Source organism: Humulus lupulus, chromosome 6 (assembly GCF_963169125.1).
Source record: "Humulus lupulus chromosome 6, drHumLupu1.1, whole genome shotgun sequence".
Taxonomy (NCBI): Eukaryota; Viridiplantae; Streptophyta; class Magnoliopsida; order Rosales; family Cannabaceae; genus Humulus; species Humulus lupulus.
The window spans coordinates 155,500,382-155,512,651 of record NC_084798.1 but is presented as its reverse complement, the minus strand read 5'-3'; the positions used below and the strand labels follow the sequence as shown (position 1 = coordinate 155,512,651).

Here is a 12,270-nt window from a genome sequence, read left to right as displayed (position 1 = left end):
ATAACTCTATTCTACCAATCCCACTAAATATAAAGCTTCATTTAACTTATCTCTAAAAAGCCTAAAGACCAAAATTCCCTCCCTATTAATTCAAAACCTTTTTGTCCATGTAGGGCCATTTTAGTCATTTTACCCAATTCCCACTAATTCCTCGAGTGTCTCTAATAATTTCCCGCTTGCTACCCAATACCTGATTAATCACCAATTATACATTCCTCATCATCAAGATTAACCTCAATATATTTTCCAAATTCCCATTTAAACTCCCCAGGCTTGACCCAAGCCGGGTATAAATTCCCGCTTTGACTTTTCCGCTAACCCGCTCATTCTAGGATCGTCTCGAGTCACAGATCACAGATATCAACACAGTCATGCCCAAAATGGCCAAATTACAATTATGCCCTTTCTAACACAATCAGGTCTACATGCATACTAATACACATAGTCATGCATCTCAAATAGTCAAATAGTCATATAACATGCTTTAAATCATAATCATGCATTTTACTCAATAAAGGCACACACACAAATCCCATTATGCCCTCCAGGCACACTAATCAAGGCCCTTAAGCCTTATTAGCGAATTTGGGTCGTTACATGGATGACCCCCATAGTGGAATACTTTACAACAAGAAGGCTACCTGAGGAAAGAAAGGATGCGAGAAAGATATTCTATCACGCTTCGAGATATGTGATAGTGGATGGAGCATTGTACTGACGTGGCCATTCACCACCTCTTCTACAGTGTGTTCTGCCTAAGGAGGCAAAAACCATTATGCAAGAGGTGCATGAAGGCTTTTGTGGAGATCATACTGGGGGGGGGGGGGGGGGGGGAACCTAGCTTTAAAAATATTAAGGCAGGGTTATTTTAGGCCCACTTTAACAAAAGACTCCATCTCCCATGTTCAGAAATGCGACAAATGCCAGCGCTTCGCCAAAGTCGCCCGAGCTGCTCCAGTCGAGTTGACGATGTCTCATCCCCGTGGCCATTTGTAGTATGGGGCATTGACTTGATAGGATCCTTACCTATGGGAAAGGGAGGAGTTCGCTACGTAGTGGTGGCAATTGATTATTTTACGAAGTGGGTAGAAGCAGAGCCTTTGGCAACTATCACTTCAAAAAGAGTCCTGGACTTTGTGGTGAAAAACATTGTATGCCGATTTGGGCTTCCTAAAAAGATCATGTCAGATAATGGAACCCAATTTGACAGTGATCTCTTCACTGATTTCTGTGAAAAGCACGGAGTTATAAAAAGTTTTTCTTCGGTTGCATATCCATAGGCCAATGGACAGGTCGAGGCTGTGAATAATACTCTAAAGGTGAGCCTTAAGAAAAGATTAGATGAGGCCAAAGGAGTATGGCCCAAGCAGCTCCCGCAAGTACTTTGGCCATACCGAACTTCTCACAAGACTTCCACGGGGCATACTATTTTCTCCTTGACCTTCATGTCGTTCTTCCCGTCAAAGCAAAGGTAGCCACGAACAGAGTAAGGACATTCAGCCAGGAGCGGAATGATGAGTTACTTAAGGCGTCTCTCGACCTAATCGATGAAAAGTGAGAGGATTCACAGTTACAGCTTGCGCACTATTAATAGAAAATCACTCGTTATTTTAACTCTAAGGTCAAAAGACGTAGTTTTGGATTGGGCGACCTAGTTCTCCGAATGGTCTTTTTGGCAAACAAGGATCCTAAGGATGGCACTTTAGGCCCGAACTAGGAAGGACCTTATCAGATCGTGGAAGTTTTTCGTGAGGGAACTTTCAAATTAGCTCGGCTTAGTGGAGAAGCAGTCCCATGGACCTGGAGCACCATGCACTTGAAGAAGTATTACCAGTAGTATTAGCAACCATTTATGTAAGGCTTAATTATAAAAGCCATTTAATTAAATAACAAAGGATTATTATATAATTTTTCTTATTAGCTTGTTTTTAAATAATGTTTCTTTATAAGGTTATTTATCAATTAACTCGTGTATTAATGTCTGTAAAAGCAACCAAGAAATTCTTTACATTTTGGTTACTTTGGGGGCATATAACCCGAGGTGATTCTACTAAAACTCCTGGATACAACCAGGTCAGAAACTTAGAAGCTTAGAAAATTGATTATCCGACAGCTTTTCAAGAGCTCGATGTGTCAATAAACCTAGCACGAACTACGTTCAAATCATTTAAAATCCTGGATACAACCAGATAAAAAACTTAGAAGTTAGCAAAATTGAATATTCGATGGCTTTCCAAGAAGCTCAAGATATCAATAAACCTAACGCGAACTAAGTTTGAAATATTTAAAACCCCCGATATAACTGGGTCCAAGGCCTTACACATAAACAGGTACAATATAAATCAACACATTAAATTTGGAAATAACCAAACTTAAAATATCTATCCTGATCTAATGATCGATTCCTAAAATCTCAAATGTGCAAGTATGAGAAAGCATAAACATGAGGGATAATCAAGGAAAAGACAAATAGATTAAAAGTTAGATATATGAATTAAAATTCAAGTTGTCCCGAGGAAAAAAATCCTCAAATTGGCCCAAGGGAAATTGTTTACAAACATACATAAAAAAAGGCTTCGTCAAGCCCCTCTAGGGCGTTCTGAGGATGTGACCTCCTCAATCTCCTGATCGCTCGCAGTGGAAGCATCCCCTATCTCTGACGGCTCTTGCAAGATCCGGGCTTTGAATTTCTCGAGGTATGGATCCCACAATTCGGGAGCCATGAAAGAGAAGTTTCCATCCTGGTTAAATGCCCAGCAATGATACAACATGTCTTCCATGGCAGACAGGGAGGTCGCTTTCTCTTCCTTAACCGCAGCCTCGGCTTCTAGCTGCTTTGCTTTGGCCTCAGCAACCTCGACCTGAAGAGCATCCAAGGCAACCTTTGTGACCTGCTCGCTTTCTTAAGATGATGCAAGGGTAGCCTTGGCATCTTGCTTGCCTTTTTGAGTAGTTGCAAAAGCAGCTTTGGCAGTTTGCTCGCCTTCTTGAGTAGCGGTCAAGGCGGTCTTGGTGGATTGGAGCTCAGCCTGGAGTTCATCATTCCTAGCCCTAGCTCGGGCTATACTATGATGCTAAGTGAAAGCCGATTACAAAATAAAGAGACAAGTTAGATGCATACTTAGGCAGGATGAAAAGAAGAAATTCACTAAGGAATGATATCTTATTGTGAGGGTCATCCCCAAGGCTGAATCCAGGACGTTCTCCGGGCTCCGTTCTTCTATCGTCCTCAGATCCCTCAGGTTGGCTTTATAAACAAGCTCCACCATATGGTTCGCCGTCTCATAGAGGATCCCCTGAAAGGTATCGAGGATCTTCTCCAGATCCTGAGGATCGACTGGGATGCGCATAGTAATGGTGGGGACAGAAGGAGTTAGGGGATCAACTTGTATTACCTGATCCCGAGCTGGCGCGAACCGAGGAGGAGGAGGCGGAGGAGGAATCCTTTTCTCTGTCACGATGGAAGCTAGAGCTACTGAGCTCATACCTTTCCCCTTAGCAAGGGATTTGGAGGTGTTTTCTACAGCAGGGGAGTTTTCTTTGTAAAATGGGGCTTCTTTACGATAAGACCCGAGCTGGACTTTCCACCCTGGAAAGTGGTACGGAGGTCAGGAGCTCCAGATCGTTCCATTTCTTCATCTGAAAAGAATAAGAAGGGAATTAATACACAAGTAAAGTCAGAAGTTTACATAAAATAAATAGATAAAAGTCCTACCCTCCAGGCTGGGGGAGGAGTCTATTATCACCACCATCGGCCTTGGGACTACTGGAGAAGATGGGGAATCTAAGTCTACAATTTCTTGGATTATAGGAGGTTCAGGATCAGGTTCTATTTTGGGGCTGGATTCCTCTACATATTGCCTAAATCCATAGGCAAAAGCGCCCTGGAGCAAAGAGGGCCATGACCTACGATTGGTCCCATACTCCTAAAAAATGGCTGACCTAAAGGTTGAGGTATTATCTACGACAATAGTACCTCTAGGGTAACTCATATCATAACGCAACACTAAGTGATCCACGCACTAGAGTAGGGTAATGTTACGGTCTGGATTGTTAGGGTGGTGATGGACATGCTGATTTGGGTTAAATCCAACTAGCCTAAAGTTAGCGATAGTCCTAGACTGCTGCCCCCGATGCAGCTCGTTCTAGGTCAGGACCCCGAGCAGCCTCGGGAGCCCATCTCTTTCGCACCAGAGGCACTTCATCTTCTTCTTGTTCCTTGCCTTCAGCGGCCTCAGAGCCTCCTTCTTGGGAAGGCGGGAGCACGTGGACTACTGGAAGGGTAGCCCGTGTCCTCCTTAAGGCCAAAATCTGGCCCTCACCGATCAATTTGCACGCTAGCATCATGGCGTCATTCACAAGCTGGCGATAATCCTTCTCGCGGGGCGGGAGCCCAGACAATGTGTCATGCCAACCCACGAGGGTCGCAGAATTCTCCGTCCTCGTGAATACGGCTGCACAAAAAATAAACTCAATTAGCATGTGTACAAGGAGTGTCTTTAAAAAGAAAAAAGAATGACTTTCTGAGCTAAGAAAAGAAAGAAGACTTATGAGGATAGTTGAAGTATTGATGCTCACAGTTTCAGAACCCATTCGACATAAAGAATTGGTCGTTGGGGTGGCTTGGGAGCTTGATCACCGAAGTGGAGTTCGAGAATCTGGTGAGGTAGTAGAATCTGTCACCTTGCCCTTTTTTCTCTGGGCTAGCCTTGAGATAGAAGAAGTATAGAATATCTATCGAAGTGGGGACCTCCCACTCGTGCTTCAGAAAGAGATACCTTAGCCCCACCAAAAGTCTGTATAAATTTGAGGGGAGCTGAAAAGGTACCAACTTCACGTAGTTAAGGAAGTTAGCAAAGTACTAATCTAGGGGAAGGAAGGCCCCTACCTTTAAGAACTCATCACTCCAGGCCCCAAAGTAATCCTAGAGGGGCGCGCAGCTCTGTTCCCCTTCAAACGGAGGTCGGGCTATGAGGACCCCATACCAGACCTCTATATTATGGCTTAGCATAATTTTATTGACCCTTCCTTGGGTCGTAATCTTGGAGGCGATGGTCTCTTCCTCGAAGAATGCGTTGGGGTCGACCACAATGTCCCTCTCCACCACAAGGCCGAAATGAGGAAGAGGAGATTCGAAGGCAATCTCTTTTCCCTTCCTGGTTCGTTGAGCAGAAGATCCAGGTGCATTCTTCTTGGGTACGCTCTTCTTGGGTTCCATTAGATCACCTAACAAACAAGAATAACAAGTCGCTTAATAGGTGATCTAAGATTTGTAAAAATTATGACCCGGATGTACGGGGGAGAATAATATTTATGATATCCCAGCTGCGTTAGTCTCAGCCCGTTGCGCGATCCCACGCGCAACCCTACGCTATGCACCTCGGTTTCCCAACAAACCTCTAACATTTAGGGATCCGTGTGTCAGAAATTTTGGCCACTACTGTCCTTGGGGGGCGATTTAGAGAAAAACCAACCAAGAAACGTGTTCCCTAAGCAATCAGATTTTTGAACCCTAACCTTTCATCTTCTATAACCCGAATGGGTATTTCCTAAAATTTGCCATAAGTTACCCAAATCCACCCAGAAAATACCAAGTTTCGTGAATGTCATAGCTTTAGAATATATTTTAAATCTTTTCAGTAAACCTAAAGTTGAAGACTATTTGCCAAAAACATCGAGAAAGCATCCTAATATTAACTACAGCGAAGCATAGATGAGCATGGTAAATGAAACACAGAAATCAGTAAAGAAAAAGTTTCTTCGAAATAATAAGACTTACAGTGTGTTCGTTGATAGAAGGAATAGATTTCGGGAGGGAGAGTTCCTAGAAAACTCCTGAGTAATTGAGCAACTGCGTTTCGGAGAGATTGTGCAACAAAAGGTGTTTTTTTGGGTTTCTTTTTCTCTGATAAGGAAGAAGGGTTTGAAAGTGCAGAAGAGAGAAAATGAAGAAAGATTTCAAATAAAAGGCGATGAACTGTGGAAATTGTCTACCCTATTTATATGTAAACATCATAAATCAATTTGAGCCATCCGATTTGGTCAATATAAGATCTGAGGGATATGTTTCAAAGGACATAACAACGCCAAAGCATCCCTAGCCAAAGGCATGCCTCGCCATACGCCCATAAGCCTCGCTATGTGAGACACCGTGCCTTGTGCTCAAGGGTCTTTGCGAGACCCCACATCTTACTCGGATGAAGACCCGCGAAAGGTACCTTGCCTCATCATATATGACCCATGTCTTGCCTAAGAAGCCCTACTTATCCCCCAAGAGTAGGTGCCACCAATGAGGCACGTCTTTACTACGACTTCTCATAAAATGTAAAGTCTAGAGCTTCCCAAGTATACATATACGGAGAACTAGTAAGGGCCCAACCATCAGTTGGTATCAGGATAGAATTGGGAGAGGTGACTAAGTAACCTACTCATGATGTCTTGCAAGCTTTCCCACACTTAGCAAAATACAAGGGAGCTTGGAGAAAATATGTGTCTTGGAAATGTAAGAAGGACCATCAGGTACAAGGCACGCGTACAGGTACGAGATGTACGATAGTGAGGAAGACAAAGGCGTGACTCTGACATCCGTATTCAACAAGTAGTGGAAGTGGGAGGAGTGGTGGCATGACCTGCATGTCTCAGACCACAAACAAGCATCGACACCACGATCCTCTGCTCCACCACGACCTATGCCACTACCGTGATAGTGTACCCAAGTACCTTCTTGTCCCCTGGGACCACCTTGTATCGAAGTCCATTAGAGCCAAGCTATAAATAGACCTCCACTCCTCAAACTAAGGGGTTGGAAAATTCTTGTAATGACAGGCTATTAAAAGTGCAATATAGATATTTTCTTTTATTATTCTCCTATTGTTGTTCTCTGAGTTTCCAGTTTTCCTAAGTCTATAAGTTCTTGGTTAAGTCTTTGAATTTTCTGACCTTAATTCGTAGATGAGTGCTCACCGTCAACATACAGATCATCCCAAATAGAAAATTTCACTGCAGAATAAAATTTAGATTTATCATGCTTAGACCAATGAGATGGTATTTCTTTAGTGACCACATAATTCACAATATCAGCATACCAAGGCAAAGAAGAAACATGCATCAATTTTTCATCAAGAAAAGCTTTAGTGATATGAGTGGAATCATGTATATTTTCAACAACTAGTCTAGATAAATGATCAGAAACAACATTTTCAGATCCCTTTTTATCACGTATTTCTAAGTTGAATTCTTGTAAAATCATAATCCAACAGATCAAATGAGACTTAGCTTCTTTTTTCGATTAGAGATATTTTAATGCAGCATGATTAGAATAAACAATTATTTTAGACCCTAACAAATAAGATCTAAATTTCTCCAATGCAAAAACAACAGCAAGCAATTCTTTCTCGGTTGTGGAATAATTTAATTGAGCATCATTTAAAGTTTTTCTAGCATAGTAAATTACACAAGTTATTTTTTTTAAGTCTTTATCCTAAGACAGCACCAATAGCATAATCAGAAGCATCACACATTATTTCAAAAGGTATTTTCCAATCAGGAGGTCGAATAATGGGTGCAGTAGTCAAAAGATTTTTTAATTTATCAAAGGCAGCATGACAATCATTATCAAAGACAAAAGTTTTTTCTTTTCCAAGTAAATGGCATAAATGCCGAGAAAATTTGCTAAAGTATTTTATAAATCTTCTATAGAAACCAGCATGGCCTAAGAATGATCTAATTTCTTTCACAGTTTTAAGTGGGGGAAGTTTTGAAATAAGATCAACTTTGGCTTTATCAACTTCTATTCCCTCAGATGAGATTACATGACCTAAAACAATTCCTTTTTTAACCATAAAATGAAAATTTTCCCTGTTAAGCACAAGGTTTTTCTCTTTGCAACGAATTAAAACAAGTTAAAGATGGTGCAAACATTCATCAAAGGAGTATCCAACAATAGAAAAATCATCCATGAACACTTCAAGAAATCTTTCAACCATATCAGAAAAAAATTGAAATCAAGCACATTTGAAAAGTCGCATGTGCATTGCATAGCCCAAAAGGCATGCGACGATAGGAAAAAGTCCCGAAAGGGCATATAAATGTAGTCTTTTCTTGATCTTCTGGGGCAATGGGGATTTGGTTATATCCCGAATACCCATCAAGAAAGCAATAATATGCATGACCAGCTAAAATTTCAAGCATTTGATCAATAAAGGTAATGGAAAATGGTCTTTTCTTGTAACATTATTTAGCTTTCTATAGTCTATGCACACTCTCCACCTCGTTTGTACTCGAGTAGGGATTAATTCATTTTTTTCGTTTTCAACAACTGTGATCCCATACTTCTTAGGCACAACTTGAACTGGACTAACCCATTGACTATCAGAAATAGGGTAAATGATACCTACATCTAATAATTTAATGACCTCTTCTCTAACTACTTCTTTCATATTAGGATTTAGCCTTCTTTGGCCTTCCCGAGAGGTTTTTGAATTCTCTTCTAGATAGATTCTATGCATACATATGGATGGGCTAATTCCTTTAATGTCTCTAATGGTCCAACCTATGGCTTCTTTATATTTTCTAAGGACATCTAACAATTTATCTTCTTGTTCTTTATCTAAGGCAGATGCTATGATAACAGGTAAGGTTTCAGACTTTCTTAGAAAAGCATATTTTAAATATTCTAGCAAAGGTTTTAGATCTAACTTGTGAGATTCGGAAATTGATTGAATATTCTCTAGGGGTGAAAAAGATTAAGTTATGGTATCACTTAAGGGCATAGACTCTATCAAAGAATTCACATCATTCATGGAATCATCAACATGTAAACTCATACCAAAATATTTTTCACAAAAGTCAAGCAAGTCATTTCCATCATCTTCCAAAATATTATCAATCATGTTAATTTCATGCACTTCCTCACACTTAATAGATTTACAGACATTAAATACATTCAATTCAACAGTCATGTTTCCAAAAGATAATTTTAAAATGCCATTACGAAAATTAATGATTGCATTAGATGTAGCTAAGAATGGTCTACATAAAATGATAGGAATTTGAGCATGCACATTTTCCACAGGTTGAGTATCAAGAACAATGAAATCAACAAGAAAGTAAAATTTATCAACTTTTATCAAACATCTTCTATAATGCCTCTGGGAATTTTTACAGAACGATCGGCTAATTGAAGAGTTATAGAAGTAGGTTTTAGTTCACCAAGACCAAGTTGCTTATAAACAGAATAAGACAATAAATTCACACTAGCACCCAAATCAAGTAAAGCCTTGTTAATAAAATGATCACCAATAATGCATGAAATTGTGGGACACCCAGGATCTTTATATTTAACAAGACTCTTATATTGAATAATGGAACTAGCTTGTTAAGTTAAAAACGTCTTTTTAAGAACATTAGTGTTTCTTTTTACAATACAAAGATCCTTCAAAAATTTAGAGTAGGAAGGAATTTGTTTAATGGCATCTAAGAACGGGATATTGATACTAACTTGTTTAAAAACTTCTAAGATGTCATTATATTGGTTGTCTTTTTTAATTGGAAGTAATCTTTGTGGGAATGGGGCTTTTGGAATGAAAGGATGGATTGGAGTATCCTCATTTGAAGAGTCATTGACATTAGAACTAGAAGGTTGACTCTTTTCTTTTTCTTTTTCAACCTCGGGTATGTAATCGGGTTTGACAATGTTCTTTCCGGACCTAAGAGTTGAAATTGATTTGACTTCTCCATTATGACTAGACTTTCCTATCTCATGTTGACCTCTTGGATTTGGGATAGGATGACTAGGGAATGTTCCTTTTTCTCTATCAGCTAAAGCAGTAGCGAGTTGTCCTACTTGTGTCTCGAGTTTGGTAATTGATTGAGACTGATTTTGTAGGATTTGTTGAGTGGATTGCATAAATTGTTGTAAAGTATCTTCTAAGGAAGGTTTCCTTTGTTGAGGATATGGTTGATTTTGTGGGGCATGAGTTTGGTTTTACGTGTTGTATTGGTGCCCTTGATTCATTAGAGGTTGGTTTTGTCTCCATGAAAAGTTTGGATGGTTTCTCCAATTTGGATTATAAGTGGATGAAAATGGGCTATATCATTTGGTTTCCCATAAGCATGAAGAGAATTGACCTCCTCAGAAAATGATTCTTGGTAGGAAGGATATGATTGGGCATTATGGCAAGGATTAGAACGTATAGAACAAACATATTTTCTTGGTTGTATTGGAGAATTTATAGTTTGGCTTATGGATAAAGCTTCCACTTTGCTCGCTAATTTGTCTAAGGATGTTCTTAATTCTAATTCATCTTTTACTTCATACCTTCCTCCTCTTTTTGGTGAATTAGTTGACCTAGACCTAGGATCAAAATAATTTCATTGTTGTGAATTGACAGATAAATCTTCAAGGACATCCCAAGCCTCTTGTCCTTGAAATTTTAAAAAAATTATGGTATGCATAGATTGAATCATTTGACGATTAGAGGGAGTCAAACCATCATAAAAAAAATTTACAAGTCTCCATTTTTCAAAACCATGATGAGGAAATTTTAATAATAAATCTTTAAATCTTTCCCAACATTCATAAAACTCTTCATTGTCTTTTTGAAAAAACTCAGAGATTTCTCTCCTTAGACTATCCGTTTTAGACATAGGAAAAAATTTCAGCGAGAATTTATTATAAAGTTGAACCCATGTAGTTATAGAACCCGTGGGAAGAAAATTTAACCAAGCTTTTGATTTGTCTTTTAATGAAAAAGAGAATAATCTTATTTTGACCGACTCATCAGAAAAATTTTGAAATTTAAATGTTGAGAAAATTTCTAAGAAATCTTTGACATGCATGTAAGGATCCTCTCTATCTAACCCATAAAAAGATGGCAACAATTGAATGATAGATGGTTTAAGCTCAAAATGGGTAGCAGAAGTGGTAGGAAAAACAATACATGTACGAGCATTAGATGAAATAGGTGCAAAATATTCAAGCAAGGTTTTTTCAAGCACAACATTTTCATCAACAGGATTTCTATTAATATTAGCAATTGGTTCCATGATGCTCAAATTTTTACTAACACTTTCAATTTCAAACAAAGATAAATGTCTTTTTACTAATCGATTTTTAGAGTTACGTTCCCAATGATGCATACAAGTTTCATAAACAAGGCAACAAAGATAATCCCAAACAAACAATTTTCTGATGTGGAAGATTAGTTAAAACCGCTACCACAGAGCATACTTAGAACTTTTAGAGAATTCATAACGATATAATTTTTATGGTTTACTTGTCCCCAGACCTATTTGATTCCACTTACTCGCACACTACTAACAACTCCCCGGGGTTAATTAGTAGAGGCGGATTATGAGTTTTGTTCAAATTTCTTTTAAGCAAAGATTGCTTATGGTGAAAGGACAAGATTTAGGTTTTTTTTTTTCAAGTATTTTTTTACAATTACACAATAATATGATAAGAGACAAAGAAAAATAAGGTAAAATTAAATAAGGCTATCAAATATTAGGCAAGAGTAGGGAGGCATAGTGTTGACAGTAAGAACTCGTCAACGATTGATGGTTAGAAAACTTCAATCTCTATACTATAAGAAGCTATGAATTAGATAGAAAGAACTCTAAACAACAGGAGAAAACTCAGGCAAGCATGAGAACCAGAAGCATATATTTCATAAGTCTCGTTTTTACATTCAGTTTTCCAACCCCTTAGCCTGAGGGGTTGGAGCCTATTTATAGGGGAGGCTCTATTGGCCCAGGATACAAACAAGTCCCAGACCACTGGGACGTACATAGGTACTCTGATAAAGTAGTGGCTCAGGGCGTAGTGGTGTCTACCCTGATGGTGTCAGAGTCGTGGCCTTGGACATAGTACTGTCGGCTCTGGCGCATGGTCGAGGGTGTCCCAGTGGTCTCACCACTCTTCGTACAGGTCCGTACCGCCACTACTCCTCAGACGCAGATCATAGGGTCGTGCCTCTGTTCTCTCCATAACCGTACACCCCGTGTCAGCGCACGTGTTCCGTACTCGGTGGTCCTCATCAATTCCCGTTAAATGCTCCACGTTCGTTTGGCATATCAACAAGATTCTCCTAAGTGATCTCATGCCTGTGCCAAGGAGGCTTCATCCTATGCATGTCCTGAGAAGTCGAGGTGTCGAGGGTCAGGGCCGGCCTATGCAGATCGCATAGACACGAGGCTAGGAGCACGGGTACCTCAACACACCCCTCACCCTCGCATAGCGAGGGTCCCTCGCATAGCGAGGCTGCCTCT

General features: G+C 39.7%; 1 non-coding gene across 1 annotated transcript; it reads left to right on the top strand.

Annotated features, from left to right (window-relative positions):
* Nucleotides 1-10,525: 10,525 nt before the first annotated feature.
* Nucleotides 10,526-10,632, top strand: LOC133787367 (small nucleolar RNA R71). Its single transcript, XR_009872393.1, has one exon. It is a non-coding gene; the product is annotated as a small nucleolar RNA R71 (small nucleolar RNA).
* Nucleotides 10,633-12,270: the final 1,638 nt, after the last annotated feature.